Here is a 16,788-nt window from a genome sequence, read left to right as displayed (position 1 = left end):
ATAAGCATAAAGTGCCTGAAATGTTACCAAATTCCCGCAAGTCGGAAAGGATGGAGCATTTCAAAAATAAATTAAAAAGTAAGCTTTACACAGCGTATAAGGGTGATGTCACAGCACAACGGGAATCTAACAGGGGAAGAGATGAAAGTAATCCTCCTCCTCCCATGACCACGGCGGCAAGGACAGGACACTTTCCTGATGTGTTGTTGATGGAGGACATGCGGACATTTTTAACTCCTATGCATCGCCAGAGTCTTTCGGGATCCAGCCTCAGAGAAAGACTCAACCGACAGGAAGCAGACTACCTAGCATTAACTGCGGATCTCGACACTCTGAGGAGCTATGGACCCCTTGACTACTGGGTGTGCAGGCTTGACCTGTGGCCTGAGCTATACCAATTTGCAATTGAACTTCTGGCCTGCCCCGCTTCAAGTGTCCTGTCCAAAAGGACCTTCAGTGCAGCAGGAGGTTTTGTCACTGAGAAGAGAAGTCGCCTAGGTCAAAAAAGTCTTGATTATCTCACCTTTATTAAAATGAATGAGGGATGGATCCCGAAGGGACTGACATTGGGCTATACATTTGAGTTAAAAAAGCCTGAAGATGAGATGAGCTGCCTTGGGCTACAAATGGTACACACGCTGGCTTTTTTTTTCTTATAATGCAGGATGACTTGCGTGACTTATCCGCCAACAACTAGTGTTCAAGCCGCAAGGTTTTAGGGCACTTTCTAACTGTTTTACAAACATCAATTTTTCTGGCCGCTGCTACAGCAGCGGCTGCAACAATCCCAAATTTTTAAGGCATTTATACATGCCAAATTTTTCTGGCCTCTGCTGCTGCACTGTGGCTACAAAACTCAAAGCAAAAAAAAAAGGCACATAACAGTGATTAAACTGTTAAGAATAGTACTACTTAACACACCACTCATATCTGGTGGCACAGTACATTGCACGCGCAGTGCCCCAAATTTGAAGTAGGAGGACCGACCAAGCATCTTTTTCCATCTCTTGGTTCTGAAAAATTATCTCCGGGTTCCATCGATGCCATACCTGTACTCTATTGTGCAAAAGGATGGCATATGTGGTGTTTCATGCTGTTGTGCCTGTTTTGGGTCGTGGGCCATCGTATAAAAAGGCTGAAGGAGAACGACCTGTACTGCGTGTCCAAGCACATTTTTTGTTCAATATTCCCGGTTCCTCTAAATTATCTCCGGGTTCCTCAAATCAATGCCATACCTGTACTCGATTGTGCAAAAGGGTGGCATATGTGGTGTTTCATGCTGTTGTGCCTGTTGAAGGTCGTGGCCCATCGTATAAAAAGGCTGAAGGAGAACGACCTGTACTGGGTGTCCAAGCTCATTTTTTGTTCAATATTCCCGGTTCATCTAAATTATCTCCGGGCTCCTCAAATCAATGCCATACCTGTACTCGATTGTTCAAAAGGGTGGCATATGTGGTGTTTCATGCTGTTGTGCCTGTTGAGGGTCGTGGGCCATCGTATAAAAAGGCTGAAGAAGAACGACCTGAACTGGGTGTCCAAGCACATTTTTTGTTCAATATTCCCGGTTCCTCTAAATTATCTCCGGGTTCCTCAAATCAATGCAATACCTGTACTCGATTGTGCAAAAGGGTGGCATATGTGGTGTTTCATGCTGTTGTGCCTGTTGAGGGTCGTGGCCCATCGTATAAAAAGGCTGAAGGAGAACGACCTTTACTGGGTGTCCAAGCACATTTTTTGTTCAATATTCCCGGTTCCTCTAAATTATCTCCGGGTTCCTCAAATCAATGCCATACCTGTACTCGATTGTGCAAAAGGGTGGCATATGTGGTGTTTCATGCTGTTGTGCCTGTTGAGGGTCGTGGCCCATCGTATAAAAAGGCTGAAGGAGAACGACCTGTACTGGGTGTCCAAGCACATTTTTTGTTCAATATTCCTGGTTCCTCTAAATTATCTCTGGGTTCCTCAAATCAATGCCATACCTGTACTCGATTGTGCAAAAGGGTGGCATATGTGGTGTTTCATGCTGTTGTGCCTGTTGAGGGTCGTGGGCAATCGTATAAAAAGGCTGAAGGAGAACGACCTGTACTGGGTGTCCAAGCACATTTTTTGTTCAATATTCCCGGTTTCTCTAAATTATCTCCGGGTTCCTCAAATCAATGCCATACCTGTACTCGATTGTGCAAAAGGGTGGCATATGTGGTGTTTCATGCTGTTGTGCCTGTTGAGGGTCGTGGGCCATCATATAAAAAGGCTGAAGGAGAACAACCGGAACTGGGTGTCCAAGCACATTTTTTGTTCCATTTTCCCGGTTCCTCTAAATTATCTCTGGGTTCCTCAAATCAATGCCATACCTGTACTCGATTGTGCAAAAGGGTGGCATATGTGGTGTTTCATGCTGTTGTGCCTGTTGAGGGTCGTGGGCAATCGTATAAAAAGGCTGAAGGAGAACGGCCTGTACTGGGTGTCCAAGCACATTTTTTGTTCAATATTCCCGGTTTCTCTAAATTATCTCCGGGTTCCTCAAATCAATGCCATACCTGTACTCGATTGTGCAAAAGGGTGGCATATGTGGTGTTTCATGCTGTTGTGCCTGTTGAGGGTCGTGGGCCATCATATAAAAAGGCTGAAGGAGAACAACCGGAACTGGGTGTCCAAGCACATTTTTTGTTCCATTTTCCCGGTTCCTCTAAATTATCTGCGGGTTCCTCAAATCAATGCCATACCTGTACTCAATTGTGCAAAAGTGTGGCATATGTGGTGTTTCATGCTGTTGTGACTGTTGAGGGTCGTGGCCCATCGTATAAAAAGGCTGAAGGAGAACGACCTGTACTGGGTGTCCAAGCACATTTTTTGTTCAATATTCCCGGTTCCTCTAAATTATCTCCGGGTTCCTCAAATCAATGCCATACCTGTACTTGATTGTGCAAAAGGGTGGCATATGTGGTGTTTCATGCTGTTGTGCCTGTTGAGGGTCGTGGGCCATTGTATAAAAAGGCTGAAGGAGAACGACCTGAACTGGGTGTCCAAGCACATTTTTTGTTCCATTTTCCCGGTTCCTCTAAATTATCTGCGGGTTCCTCAAATCAATGCCATACCTGTACTCAATTGTGCAAAAGTGTGGCATATGTGGTGTTTCATGCTGTTGTGACTGTTGAGGGTCGTGGCCCATCGTATAAAAAGGCTGAAGGAGAACGACCTGTACTGGGTGTCCAAGAACATTTTTTGTTCAATATTCCCGGTTCCTCTAAATTATCTCCGGGTTCCTCAAATCAATGCCATACCTGTACTTGATTGTGCAAAAGGGTGGCATATGTGGTGTTTCATGCTGTTGTGCCTGCTGAGGGTCGTGGGCCATTGTATAAAAAGGCTGAAGGAGAACGACCTGAACTGGGTGTCCAAGCACATTTTTTGTTCCATTTTCCCGGTTCCTCTAAATTATCTGCGGGTTCCTCAAATCAATGCCATACCTGTACTCAATTGTGCAAAAGTGTGGCATATGTGGTGTTTCATGCTGTTGTGACTGTTGAGGGTCGTGGCCCATCGTATAAAAAGGCTGAAGGAGAACGACCTGTACTGGGTGTCCAAGCACATTTTTTGTTCAATATTCCCGGTTCCTCTAAATTATCTCCGGGTTCCTCAAATCAATGCCATACCTGTGCTCGATTGTGCAAAAGGATGGCATATGTGGTGTTTCATGCTGTTGTGCCTGTTGAGGGTCGTGGCCCATCGTATAAAAAGACTGAAGGAGAACGACCTGTACTGGGTGTCCAAGCACATTTTTTGTTCAATATTCCCGGTTCCTAAAAATTATCTCCGGGTTCCTCAAATCAATGCCATACCTGTACTCTATTGTTCAAAAGGATGGCATATGTGGTGTTTCCTGCTGTTGTTTCTGTTGAGGGTCCTGGACCCTCTTATAAAAAGGCTGAAGGAGAACGACGTGTACTGGGTGTGTCCAATCATTTTTTTGTTCAATTTCCCGGTTCCTAAAAATTATCTCTGGGTTTCTAAAATCAATGCCATACCTGTACTCTATTGTTCAAAAGGATGGCATATGTCCTCTTTCCTGCTGTTGTTTCTGTTGAGGGTCCTGGACCCTCTTATAAAAAGGCTGAAGGAGAACGACGTGTACTGGGTGTCCAATCATTTTTTTGTTCAATTTCCCGGTTCCTAAAAATTATCTCCGGGTTTCTAAAATCAATGCCATACCTGTACTCTATTGTTCAAAAGGATGACATATGTGCTCTTTCCTGCTGTTGTTTCTGTTGAGTGTCCTCGACCCTCTTATAAAAAGGCTGAAGGAGAACGACGTGTACTGGGTGTGTCCAATCATTTTTTTTGTTCAATTTCCCGGTTCCTAAAAATTATCTCCGGGTTTCTAAAATCAATGCCGTACCTGTACTCTATTGTTCAAAAGGATGGCATATGTCCTCTTTCCTGCTGTTGTTTCTGTTGAGGGTCCTGGACCCTCTTATAAAAAGGCTGAAGGAGAACGACGTGTACTGGGTGTCCAATCATTTTTTTTTGTTCAATTTCCCGGTTACTAAAAATTATCTCCGGGTTTCTAAAATCAATGCCATACCTGTACTCTATTGTTCAAAAGGATGGCATATGTGCTCTTTCCTGCTGTTGTTTCTGTTGAGGGTCCGGGACCCTCGTATAAAAAGGCTGAAGGAGAACGAAGTGTACTGGGTGTCCAATCATGTTTCTTTTTAAATTTCCTGGTTCCTAAAAATTATCTCCGGGTTCCTAAAACCGATGCCATACCTGTACTCTATTGTTCAAAAGGATGGCATAGGTGGTGTTTCCTGCTGTTGTTTCTGTTGAGGGTCCTGGACCTTGTCTAAAAAGGCTGAATGAGAACGAAGTGTACTGGTTGTCCAAGCATCTTTTTCCATCTCCCGGTTCCTAAAAATTATTTCCGGGTTCCTAAAATGGATGCCATACCTGTACTGGATTGTTCAAAAGGATGGCATATGTGGTGTTTCCTGCTGTTGTTTCTGTTGAGGGTCCGGGACCCTTGTATAAAAAGGCTGAAGGAGAACGAAGTGTACTGGGTGTCCAATCATGTTTTTTTTTTTTAAATTTCAAGGTTCCTAAAAATTATCTACGGGTTTCTAAAATCAATGCCATACCTGTACTCTATTGTTCAAAAGGATGGCATATGTGCTCTTTCCTGCTGTTGTTTCTGTTGAGTGTCCTCGACCCTCTTATGAAAAGGCTGAAGGAGAACGACATGTACTGGGTGTGTCCAATAATTTTTTTGTTCAATTTCCCTGTTCTAAAAATTATCTCTGGGTTTCTAAAATCAATGCCGTACCTGTACTCTATTGTTCAAAAGGATGGCATATGTCCTCTTTCCTGCTGTTGTTTCTGTTCAGGGTACTGGACCCTCTTATAAAAAGGCTGAAGGAGAATGACGTGTACTGGGTGTCCAATCATTTTTTTTGTTCAATTTCCTGGTTACTAAAAATTATCTCTGGGTTTCTAAAATCAATGCCATACCTGTACTCTATTGTTCAAAAGGATGGCAAATGTGCTCTTTCCTGCTGTTGTTTCTGTTGAGGGTCCGGGACCCTCGTATAAAAAGGCTGAAGGAGAACGAAGTGTACTGGGTGTCCAATCATGTTTCTTTTTAAATTTCCCGGTTCCTAAAAATTATCTCCGGGTTCCTAAAACGGATGCCATACCTGTACTCTATTGTTCAAAAGGATGGCATAGGTGGTGTTTCCTGCTTTTGTTTCTGTTCAGGGTCCTGGACCCTTGTCTAAAAAGGCTGAATGAGAACGAAGTGTACTGGTTGTCCAAGCATCTTTTTCCATCTCCCGGTTCCTAAAAATTATTTCCGGGTTCCTAAAATGGATGCCATACCTGTACTGGAGTGTTCAAAAGGATGGCAAATGTGGTGTTTCCTGCTGTTGTTTTTGTTGAGGGTCTGGGACCCTTGTATAAAAAGGCTGAAGGAGAACGAAGTGTACTGGGTGTCCAATCATGTTTTTTTTTTTTAAATTTCAAGGTTCCTAAAAATCATCTACGGGTTCCTAAAATCGATGCCATACCTGTACTCTATTGTTCAAAAGGATGGCATAGGTGGTGTTTCCTGCTGTTGTGTCTGTGGATGGTCCGACTCCTGGACCCTCATCTACAAAGGCTGAAGGAGAACGACCTGTACTGGGTGTCCAAGCACGTTTTTTGTTCAATATTCCCAGTTCCTCAAAATTACCTCTGGGTTCCTCAAATCAATGCCATACCTGTACTCTATTGTGCAAAAGGATGGCATATGTGGTGTTTCATGCTGTTGTGGCTGTTGAGGGTCGTGGGCCATCGTATAAAACGGCTGAAGGAGAACGACCTGTACTGCCTTGCTGCTCCTTTTAGGCAGGCCAGCTCTTTGCATACATGCCCACAGACTCTGTAACAGATGCCTCTTTTAGGGAGAGGTGCAGCCATAATGCAGGGTCAGAACCTCTGTCTGCAACTGGTATATTTGATTGTGCAAAAGGAAGTAACCTTACCATGGTTCCTTGACCGCACGTCTTGTTGTTATATTTTGGTGAGGGTAATCATGCAGGCCATATAGACCTCCCCCGACAGGGGGAGTAACAGGGATGAAAGTGCTAAGAATAGTACTACTTTACACAACCTAGTTAGCCATGGGTCCCAGTCCAAGACCGCATGTCTTGTTGTTTTATTTGGTGCGACTAATCATGCAGGCCATATAGACCTCCCACTATTAGGGGTTGTAACAGGTATTAAACTAATAAGAACAGTACTACCGAAATAAACCTACTTAACATGGTTTCAAGAGCCCAGGTTTTATTGTTGTACTTTGTTAGGCTAATCATGATGGCCATGTAGACCTCCCCCGAGAGGTGGCAGTAACAGGGATGAAAGTGCTAAGAATAGTACTACTTTACACAACCAAGTTAGCCATGGGTCCCAGTCCAAGACCGCATGTCTTGTTGTTTTATTTGGTGCGACTAATCATGCAGGCCATATAGACCTCCCACCATTAGGGGTTGTAACAGGTATTAAACTAATAAGAACAGTACTACCGAAATAAACCTACTTAACATGGTTTCAAGAGCCCAGGTTTTATTGTTGTACTTTTTTAGGCTAATCATGATGGCCATGTAGACCTCCCCCGAGAGGTGGCAGTAACAGGGATGAAAGTGCTAAGAATAGTACTACTTTACACAACCGAGTTAGCCATGGGTCCCAGTCCAAGACCGCATGTCTTGTTGTTTTATTTGGTGCAACTAATCATGCAGGCCATATAGACCTCCCACCATTAGGGGTTGTAACAGGTATTAAACTAATAAGAACAGTACTACCGAAATAAACCTACTTAACATGGTTTCAAGAGCCCAGGTTTTATTGTTGTACTTTGTTAGGCTAATCATGATGGCCATGTAGACCTCCCCCAAGAGGTGGCAGTAACAGGGATGAAAGTGCTAAGAATAGTACTACTTTACACAACCGAGTTAGCCATGGGTCCCAGTCCAAGACAGTATGTCTTGTTGTTTTATTTGGTGCGACTAATCATGCAGGCCATATAGACCTCCCACCATTAGGGGTTGTAACAGGTATTAAAATAATAAGAACAGTACTACCGAAATAAACCTACTTAACCTGGTTCCAAGAGCGCAGGTTTTATTGTTGTACTTTGTTAGGCTAATCATGATGGCCATGTAGACCTCCCCCGAGAGGTCGGGAAGTAACAGGGATGAAAGTGCTAGACCTCCCACCATTAGGGTTGTAACAGGTATTAAACTAATAAGAACAGTACTACTTAACACAACCTAGTTACCATGGGTCCCAGACCGCATGTCTTGTGGTTATATTTGGTGAGGGTAATCAGTCAGGCTGTAAAGACCTCCCCCGATAGGGGGAGTTACAGGGATTAAAGTGCTAAGAATAGTACAACTTAACACAACCTAGTTAACAGGGGTCCCAGATCGCATGTCTTGTTGTTATATTTTGTCAGGATAATCAGGCAGGTCATATAGACCTCCCCCGATAGGGGGAGTAACAGGGATTAAAGTGCTAATAATAGTACTACTTAACACAACCTAGTTACCATAGGTCCAAGTGTTTTTGACAAATTTGAAGTAGGAGGACAGAACAATCACAGGGATTAAACTGCTAAGAATAGTACTACTTAAGAAAACCTAGTTATACCAGTACCACCATGGGTACCAGACTGCATGTTTGGTTGTTATACTTTGTCAGGGTAATCATGCAGGCCATATAGACCTCCCCCGATAGGGGGAGTTACAGGGATGAAAGTGCTAAGAATAGTACTACTTAACACAACCTAGTTACCATGGGTCCCACACCGCATGTTTTGTTGTTATACTTTGTCAGGGTAATTATGCAGGTCATATAGACCTCCCCCGATAGGGGTAGTAACAGGGATTAAAGTGCTAAGAATAGTACTACTTAACACAACCTAGTTACCATGGGTACCAGACCGCATGTCTTATTGTTATATTTTGGTAAGGTAATCATGCAGGCCATATAGACCTCCCCCAATAGGGGGAGTTACAGAGATTAAAGTGCTAAGAATAGTACAACTTAACACAACCTAGTTACCATGGGTCCCAGACCGCATGTTTTGTTGTTATACTTTGTCAGGGTAATTATGCAGGCCATATAGACCTCCCTTTATAGGGGGAGTTACAGGGATTAAAGTGCTAAGAATAGTACTACTTAAGAAAACCTAGTTATACCAGTACCACCATGGGTACTAGACTGCATGTTTGGTTGTTATACTTTGTCAGGGTAATCATGCAGGCCATATAGACCTCCCCCGATAGGGGGAGTTACAGGGATGAAAGTGCTAAGAATAGTACAACTTAACACAACCTAGTTACCATGGGTCCCAGACCGCATGTTTTGTTGTTATACTTTGTCAGGGTAATCATGCAGGCCATATAGACCTCCCTTTATAGGGGGAGTAACAGGGATTAAAGTGCTAAGAATAGTAAAACTTAACACAACCTAGTTAACAGTGGCTCCCAGACCGCATGTCTTGTTGTTATATTTTGTCAGGATAATAAGACAGGCCATATAGACCTCCCCCGATAGGGGGAGTAACAGGGATGAAAGTGCTAAGAATAGTACTACTTAACACAACCTAGTTACCATGGGTCCCAGGCCACATGTTTTGTTGTTATACTTTGTCAGGGTAATCATGCAGGCCATATAGACCTCCCTTTATAGGGGGAGTTACAGGGATTAAAGTGCTAAGAATAGTACAATTTAACAGAACCTAGTTAACATAGGTCCCAGATCGCATGTCTTGTTGTTATATTTTGTCAGGATAATCAGGCAGGTCATATAGACCTCCCCCGATAGGGGGAGTAACAGGGATTAAAGTGCTAATAATAGTACTACTTAACACAACCTAGTTACCATAGGTCCAAGTGTTTTTGACAAATTTGAAGTAGGAGGACAGACCAATCACAGGGATTAAACTGCTAAGAATAGTACTACTTAAGAAAACCTAGTTATACCAGTACCACCATGGGTACCAGACTGCATGTTTGGTTGTTTGTCAGGGTAATCATGCAGGCCATATAGACCTCCCCCGATAGGGGGAGTTACAGGGATGAAAGTCCTAAGAATAGTACTACTTAACACAACCTAGTTACCATGGGTCCCAGACCGCATGTTTTGTTGTTATACTTTGTCAGGGTAATCATGCAGGCCATATAGACCTCCCCCAATAGGGGTAGTAAAAGGGATTAAAGTGCTAAGAATAGTACTACTTAACACAACCTAGTTACCATGGGTCCCAGACCGCATGTCTTATTGTTATATTTTGGTAAGGTAATCATGCAGGCCATATAGACCTTCCCAGATAGGGGGAGTTACAGAGATTAAAGTGCTAAGAATAGTACAACTTAACACAACCTAGTTAACATGGGTCCCAGACCGCATGTCTTGTTGTTATATTTTGTCAGGATAATCAAGCAGGCCATATAGACCTCCCCCGATAGGGGGAGTAACAGGGATTAAAGTGCTAAGAATAGTATTACTTAACTCAACCTAGTTACATTGGGTCCCAGACCGCATGTTTAATTATTATACTTTGTCAGGGTAATTATACATCTAACAAATCTATCTATTTATCTTCTATCGATTCTATCTAACTATCAATCTATGTATATCTATCTATCCTATCTATCTATCTTGTGTCCGGACTGTTTTGAGACAGCCACTTGTGTTTTTGACAAATTTGAAGTAGGAGGACAGACCAATCACAGGGATTAAACTGCTAAGAATAGTACTACTTAAGAAAACCTAGTTATACCAGTACCACCATGGGTCCCAGACCGCATGTTTGGTTGTTATACTTTGTCAGGGTAACCATGCAGGCCATATAGACCTCCCTTGATAGGGGGAGTTACAGGGATGAAAGTGCTAAGAATAGTATTACTTAACACAACATAGTTACTATGGGTCCCAGACCGCATGTTTTGTTGTTATACTTTGTCAGGGTAATCATGCAGGCCATATATACCTCCCTTGATAGGGGGAGTAACAGGGATTAAAGTGCTAAGAATAGTAAAACTTAACACAACCTAGTTAACAGTGGCTCCCAGACCGCATGTCTTGTTGTTATATTTTGTCAGGATAATCAGGCAGGCCATATAGACCTCCCCCGATCGGGGGAGTAACAGGGATGAAAGTGCTAAGAATAGAACTACTTAACACAACCTAGTTACCATGGGTCCCAGACCGCATGTTTTGTTGTTATACTTTGTCAGGGTGATCATGCAGGCCATATAGACCTCCCTTTATAGGGGGAGTAACAGGGATTAAAGTGCTAAGAAAAGTACTACTTAACACAACCTAGTTACAATGGGTCCCAGACCGCGTGTCTTGTTGTTATACTTTGTCAGGGTAATCATGCAGGCCATATAGACCTCCCCCGATAGGGGGAGTAACAGGGATTAAAGTGCTAAGAATAGTACTACTTAACACAACCTAGTTGCCATGGGTCCCAGACCGCATGTTTTGTTGTTATACTTTGTCAGGGTAATCATGCAGGCCATATAGACCTCCACCGAAAGGGGGAGTAAGAGGGATTAAACTGCTAAGAAAAGTACTACTTAACACAACCTAGTTACCATGGGTCCCAAACCGCATGTTTTGTTGTTATACTTTGTCAGGGTAATCATGCAGGCCATATAGACCTCCCCCAATAGGGGTAGTAACAGGGATTAAAGTGCTAAGAATAGTACTGCTTAACACAACCTAGTTACCATGGGTCCCAGACCGCATGTCTTATTGTTATATTTTGGTAAGGTAATCATGCAGGCCATATAGACCTTCCCAGATAGGGGGAGTTACAGAGATTAAAGTGCTAAGAATAGTACAACTTAACACAACCTAGTTAACATGGGTCCCAGACCGCATGTCTTGTTGTTATATTTTGTCAGGATAATCAAGCAGGCCATATAGACCTCCCCCGATAGGGGTAGTAACAGGGATTAAAGTGCTAAGAATAGTATTACTTAACACAACCTAGTTACCATGGGTCCCAGACCGCATGTTTAATTATTATACTTTGTCAGGGTAATTATATATCTAACAAATCTATCTATTTATCTTCTATCGATTCTATCTAACTATCAATCTATGTATATCTATCTATCCTATCTATCTATCTTGTGTCCGGACTGTTTTGAGACAGCCGCTTGTGTTTTTGACAAATTTGAAGTAGGAGGACAGACCAATCACAGGGATTAAACTGCTAAGAATAGTACTACTTAAGAAAACCTAGTTATACCAGTACCACCATGTTATACTTTGTCAGGGTAATCATGCAGGCCATATAGACCTCCCCCGATAGGGGGAGTAACAGAAATTAAAGTGCTAAGAATAGTACTACTTAACACAACCTAGTTACAATGGGTCCCAAACCGCATGTTTTGTTGTTATACTTTATCAGGGTAATCATGCAGACCATATAGACCTCCCCCGATAGGGGGATTAAGAGGGATTAAACTGCTAAGAACAGTACTACTTAACACAACCTAGTTACCATGGGTCGCAGACCGCGTGTTTTGTTGTTATACTTTGTCAGGGTAATCATGCAGGTCATATAGACCTCCCCCGATAGGGGGAGTTACAGGGATTAAAGTGCTAAGAATAGTACTACTTAACACAACCTAGTTGCCATGGGTCCCAGACCGCATGTTTTGTTGTTATACTTTGTCAGGGTAATCATGCAGGCCATATAGACCTCCACCGAAAGGGGGAGTAAGAGGGATTAAACTGCTAAGAAAAGTACTACTTAACACAACCTAGTTACCATGGGTCCCAGACCGCGTGTCTTGTTGTTATACTTTGTCAGGGTAATCATGCAGGCCATATAGACCTTCCCAGATAGGGGGAGTTACAGAGATTAAAGTGCTAAGAATAGTACAACTTAACACAACCTAGTTAACATGGGTCCCAGACCGCATGTCTTGTTGTTATATTTTGTCAGGATAATCAAGCAGGCCATATAGACCTCCCCCGATAGGGGGAGTAACAGGGATTAAAGTGCTAAGAATAGTATTACTTAACTCAACCTAGTTACATTGGGTCCCAGACCGCATGTTTAATTATTATACTTTGTCAGGGTAATTATACATCTAACAAATCTATCTATTTATCTTCTATCGATTCTATCTAACTATCAATCTATGTATATCTATCTATCCTATCTATCTATCTTGTGTCCGGACTGTTTTGAGACAGCCACTTGTGTTTTTGACAAATTTGAAGTAGGAGGACAGACCAATCACAGGGATTAAACTGCTAAGAATAGTACTACTTAAGAAAACCTAGTTATACCAGTACCACCATGGGTCCCAGACCGCATGTTTGGTTGTTATACTTTGTCAGGGTAACCATGCAGGCCATATAGACCTCCCTTGATAGGGGGAGTTACAGGGATGAAAGTGCTAAGAATAGTATTACTTAACACAACATAGTTACTATGGGTCCCAGACCGCATGTTTTGTTGTTATACTTTGTCAGGGTAATCATGCAGGCCATATATACCTCCCTTGATAGGGGGAGTAACAGGGATTAAAGTGCTAAGAATAGTAAAACTTAACACAACCTAGTTAACAGTGGCTCCCAGACCGCATGTCTTGTTGTTATATTTTGTCAGGATAATCAGGCAGGCCATATAGACCTCCCCCGATAGGGGGAGTAACAGGGATGAAAGTGCTAAGAATAGAACTACTTAACACAACCTAGTTACCATGGGTCCCAGACCGCATGTTTTGTTGTTATACTTTGTCAGGGTAATCATGCAGGCCATATAGACCTCCCTTGATAGGGGGAGTAACAGGGATTAAAGTGCTAAGAAAAGTACTACTTAACACAACCTAGTTACAATGGGTCCCAGACCGCGTGTCTTGTTGTTATACTTTGTCAGGGTAATCATGCAGGCCATATAGAACTCCCCCGATAGGGGGAGTAACAGGGATTAAAGTGCTAAGAATAGTACTACTTAACACAACCTAGTTACCATGGGTCCCAGACCGCATGTTTTGTTGTTATACTTTGTCAGGGTAATCATGCAGGCCATATAGACCTCCACCGAAAGGGGGAGTAAGAGGGATTAAACTGCTAAGAAAAGTACTACTTAACACAACCTAGTTACCATGGGTCCCAGACCGCATGTTTTGTTGTTATACTTTGTCAGGGTAATCATGCAGGCCATATAGACCTCCCCCAATAGGGGTAGTAACAGGGATTAAAGTGCTAAGAATAGTACTGCTTAACACAACCTAGTTACCATGGGTCCCAGACCGCATGTCTTATTGTTATATTTTGGTAAGGTAATCATGCAGGCCATATAGACCTTCCCAGATAGGGGGAGTTACAGAGATTAAAGTGCTAAGAATAGTACAACTTAACACAACCTAGTTAACATGGGTCCCAGACCGCATGTCTTGTTGTTATATTTTGTCAGGATAATCAAGCAGGCCATATAGACCTCCCCCGATAGGGGTAGTAACAGGGATTAAAGTGCTAAGAATAGTATTACTTAACACAACCTAGTTACCATGGGTCCCAGACCGCATGTTTAATTATTATACTTTGTCAGGGTAATTATATATCTAACAAATCTATCTATTTATCTTCTATCGATTCTATCTAACTATCAATCTATGTATATCTATCTATCCTATCTATCTATCTTGTGTCCGGACTGTTTTGAGACAGCCGCTTGTGTTTTTGACAAATTTGAAGTAGGAGGACAGACCAATCACAGGGATTAAACTGCTAAGAATAGTACTACTTAAGAAAACCTAGTTATACCAGTACCACCATGTTATACTTTCTCAGGGTAATCATGCAGGCCATATAGACCTCCCCCGATAGGGGGAGTAACAGAAATTAAAGTACTAAGAATAGTACTACTTAACACAACCTAGTTACCATGGGTCCCAAACCGCATGTTTTGTTGTTATACTTTGTCAGGGTAATCATGCAGGCCATATATACCTCCCCCGATAGGGGGAGTAAGAGGGATTAAACTGCTAAGAACAGTACTACTTAACACAACCTAGTTACCATGGGTCGCAGACCGCGTGTTTTGTTGTTATACTTTGTCAGGGTAATCATGCAGGTCATATAGACCTCCCCCGATAGGGGGAGTTACAGGGATTAAAGTGCTAAGAATAGTACTACTTAACACAACCTAGTTGCCATGGGTCCCAGACCGCATGTTTTGTTGTTATACTTTGTCAGGGTAATCATGCAGGCCATATAGACCTCCACCGAAAGGGGGAGTAAGAGGGATTAAACTGCTAAGAAAAGTACTACTTAACACAACCTAGTTACCATGGGTCCCAGACTGCGTGTCTTGTTGTTATACTTTGTCAGGGTAATCATGCAGGCCATATAGACCTTCCCAGATAGGGGGAGTTACAGAGATTAAAGTGCTAAGAATAGTACAACTTAACACAACCTAGTTAACATGGGTCCCAGACCGCATGTCTTGTTGTTATATTTTGTCAGGATAATCAAGCAGGCCATATAGACCTCCCCCGATAGGGGGAGTAACAGGGATTAAAGTGCTAAGAATAGTATTACTTAACTCAACCTAGTTACATTGGGTCCCAGACCGCATGTTTAATTATTATACTTTGTCAGGGTAATTATACATCTAACAAATCTATCTATTTATCTTCTATCGATTCTATCTAACTATCAATCTATGTATATCTATCTATCCTATCTATCTATCTTGTGTCCGGACTGTTTTGAGACAGCCACTTGTGTTTTTGACAAATTTGAAGTAGGAGGACAGACCAATCACAGGGATTAAACTGCTAAGAATAGTACTACTTAAGAAAACCTAGTTATACCAGTACCACCATGGGTCCCAGACCGCATGTTTGGTTGTTATACTTTGTCAGGGTAACCATGCAGGCCATATAGACCTCCCTTGATAGGGGGAGTTACAGGGATGAAAGTGCTAAGAATAGTATTACTTAACACAACATAGTTACTATGGGTCCCAGACCGCATGTTTTGTTGTTATACTTTGTCAGGGTAATCATGCAGGCCATATATACCTCCCTTGATAGGGGGAGTAACAGGGATTAAAGTGCTAAGAATAGTAAAACTTAACACAACCTAGTTAACAGTGGCTCCCAGACCGCATGTCTTGTTGTTATATTTTGTCAGGATAATCAGGCAGGCCATATAGACCTCCCCCGATAGGGGGAGTAACAGGGATGAAAGTGCTAAGAATAGAACTACTTAACACAACCTAGTTACCATGGGTCTCAGACCGCATGTTTTGTTGTTATACTTTGTCAGGGTGATCATGCAGGCCATATAGACCTCCCTTTATAGGGGGAGTAACAGGGATTAAAGTGCTAAGAAAAGTACTACTTAACACAACCTAGTTACCATGGGTCCCAGACCGCGTGTCTTGTTGTTATACTTTGTCAGGGTAATCATGCAGGCCATATAGACCTCCCCCGATAGGGGGAGTAACAGGGATTAAAGTGCTAAGAATAGTACTACTTAACACAACCTAGTTGCCATGGGTCCCAGACCGCATGTTTTGTTGTTATACTTTGTCAGGGTAATCATGCAGGCCATATAGACCTCCACCGAAAGGGGGAGTAAGAGGGATTAAACTGCTAAGAAAAGTACTACTTAACACAACCTAGTTACCATGGGTCCCAGACCGCATGTTTTGTTGTTATACTTTGTCAGGGTAATCATGCAGGCCATATAGACCTCCCCCAATAGGGGTAGTAACAGGGATTAAAGTGCTAAGAATAGTATTACTTAACTCAACCTAGTTACATTGGGTCCCAGACCGCATGTTTAATTATTATACTTTGTCAGGGTAATTATACATCTAACAAATCTATCTATTTATCTTCTATCGATTCTATCTAACTATCAATCTATGTATATCTATCTATCCTATCTATCTATCTTGTGTCCGGACTGTTTTGAGACAGCCACTTGTGTTTTTGACAAATTTGAAGTAGGAGGACAGACCAATCACAGGGATTAAACTGCTAAGAATAGTACTACTTAAGAAAACCTAGTTATACCAGTTCCACCATGGGTCCCAGACCGCATGTTTGGTTGTTATACTTTGTCAGGGTAACCATGCAGGCCATATAGACCTCCCTTGATAGGGGGAGTTACAGGGATGAAAGTGCTAAGAATAGTATTACTTAACACAACATAGTTACTATGGGTCCCAGACCGCATGTTTTGTTGTTATACTTTGTCAGGGTA

This window comes from Bombina bombina, chromosome 6, assembly GCF_027579735.1.
Source record: "Bombina bombina isolate aBomBom1 chromosome 6, aBomBom1.pri, whole genome shotgun sequence".
Classification (NCBI taxonomy): domain Eukaryota; kingdom Metazoa; phylum Chordata; class Amphibia; order Anura; family Bombinatoridae; genus Bombina; species Bombina bombina.
The sequence above is the reverse complement of the archived record's forward strand: the minus strand, read 5'-3'. Positions refer to the sequence as shown.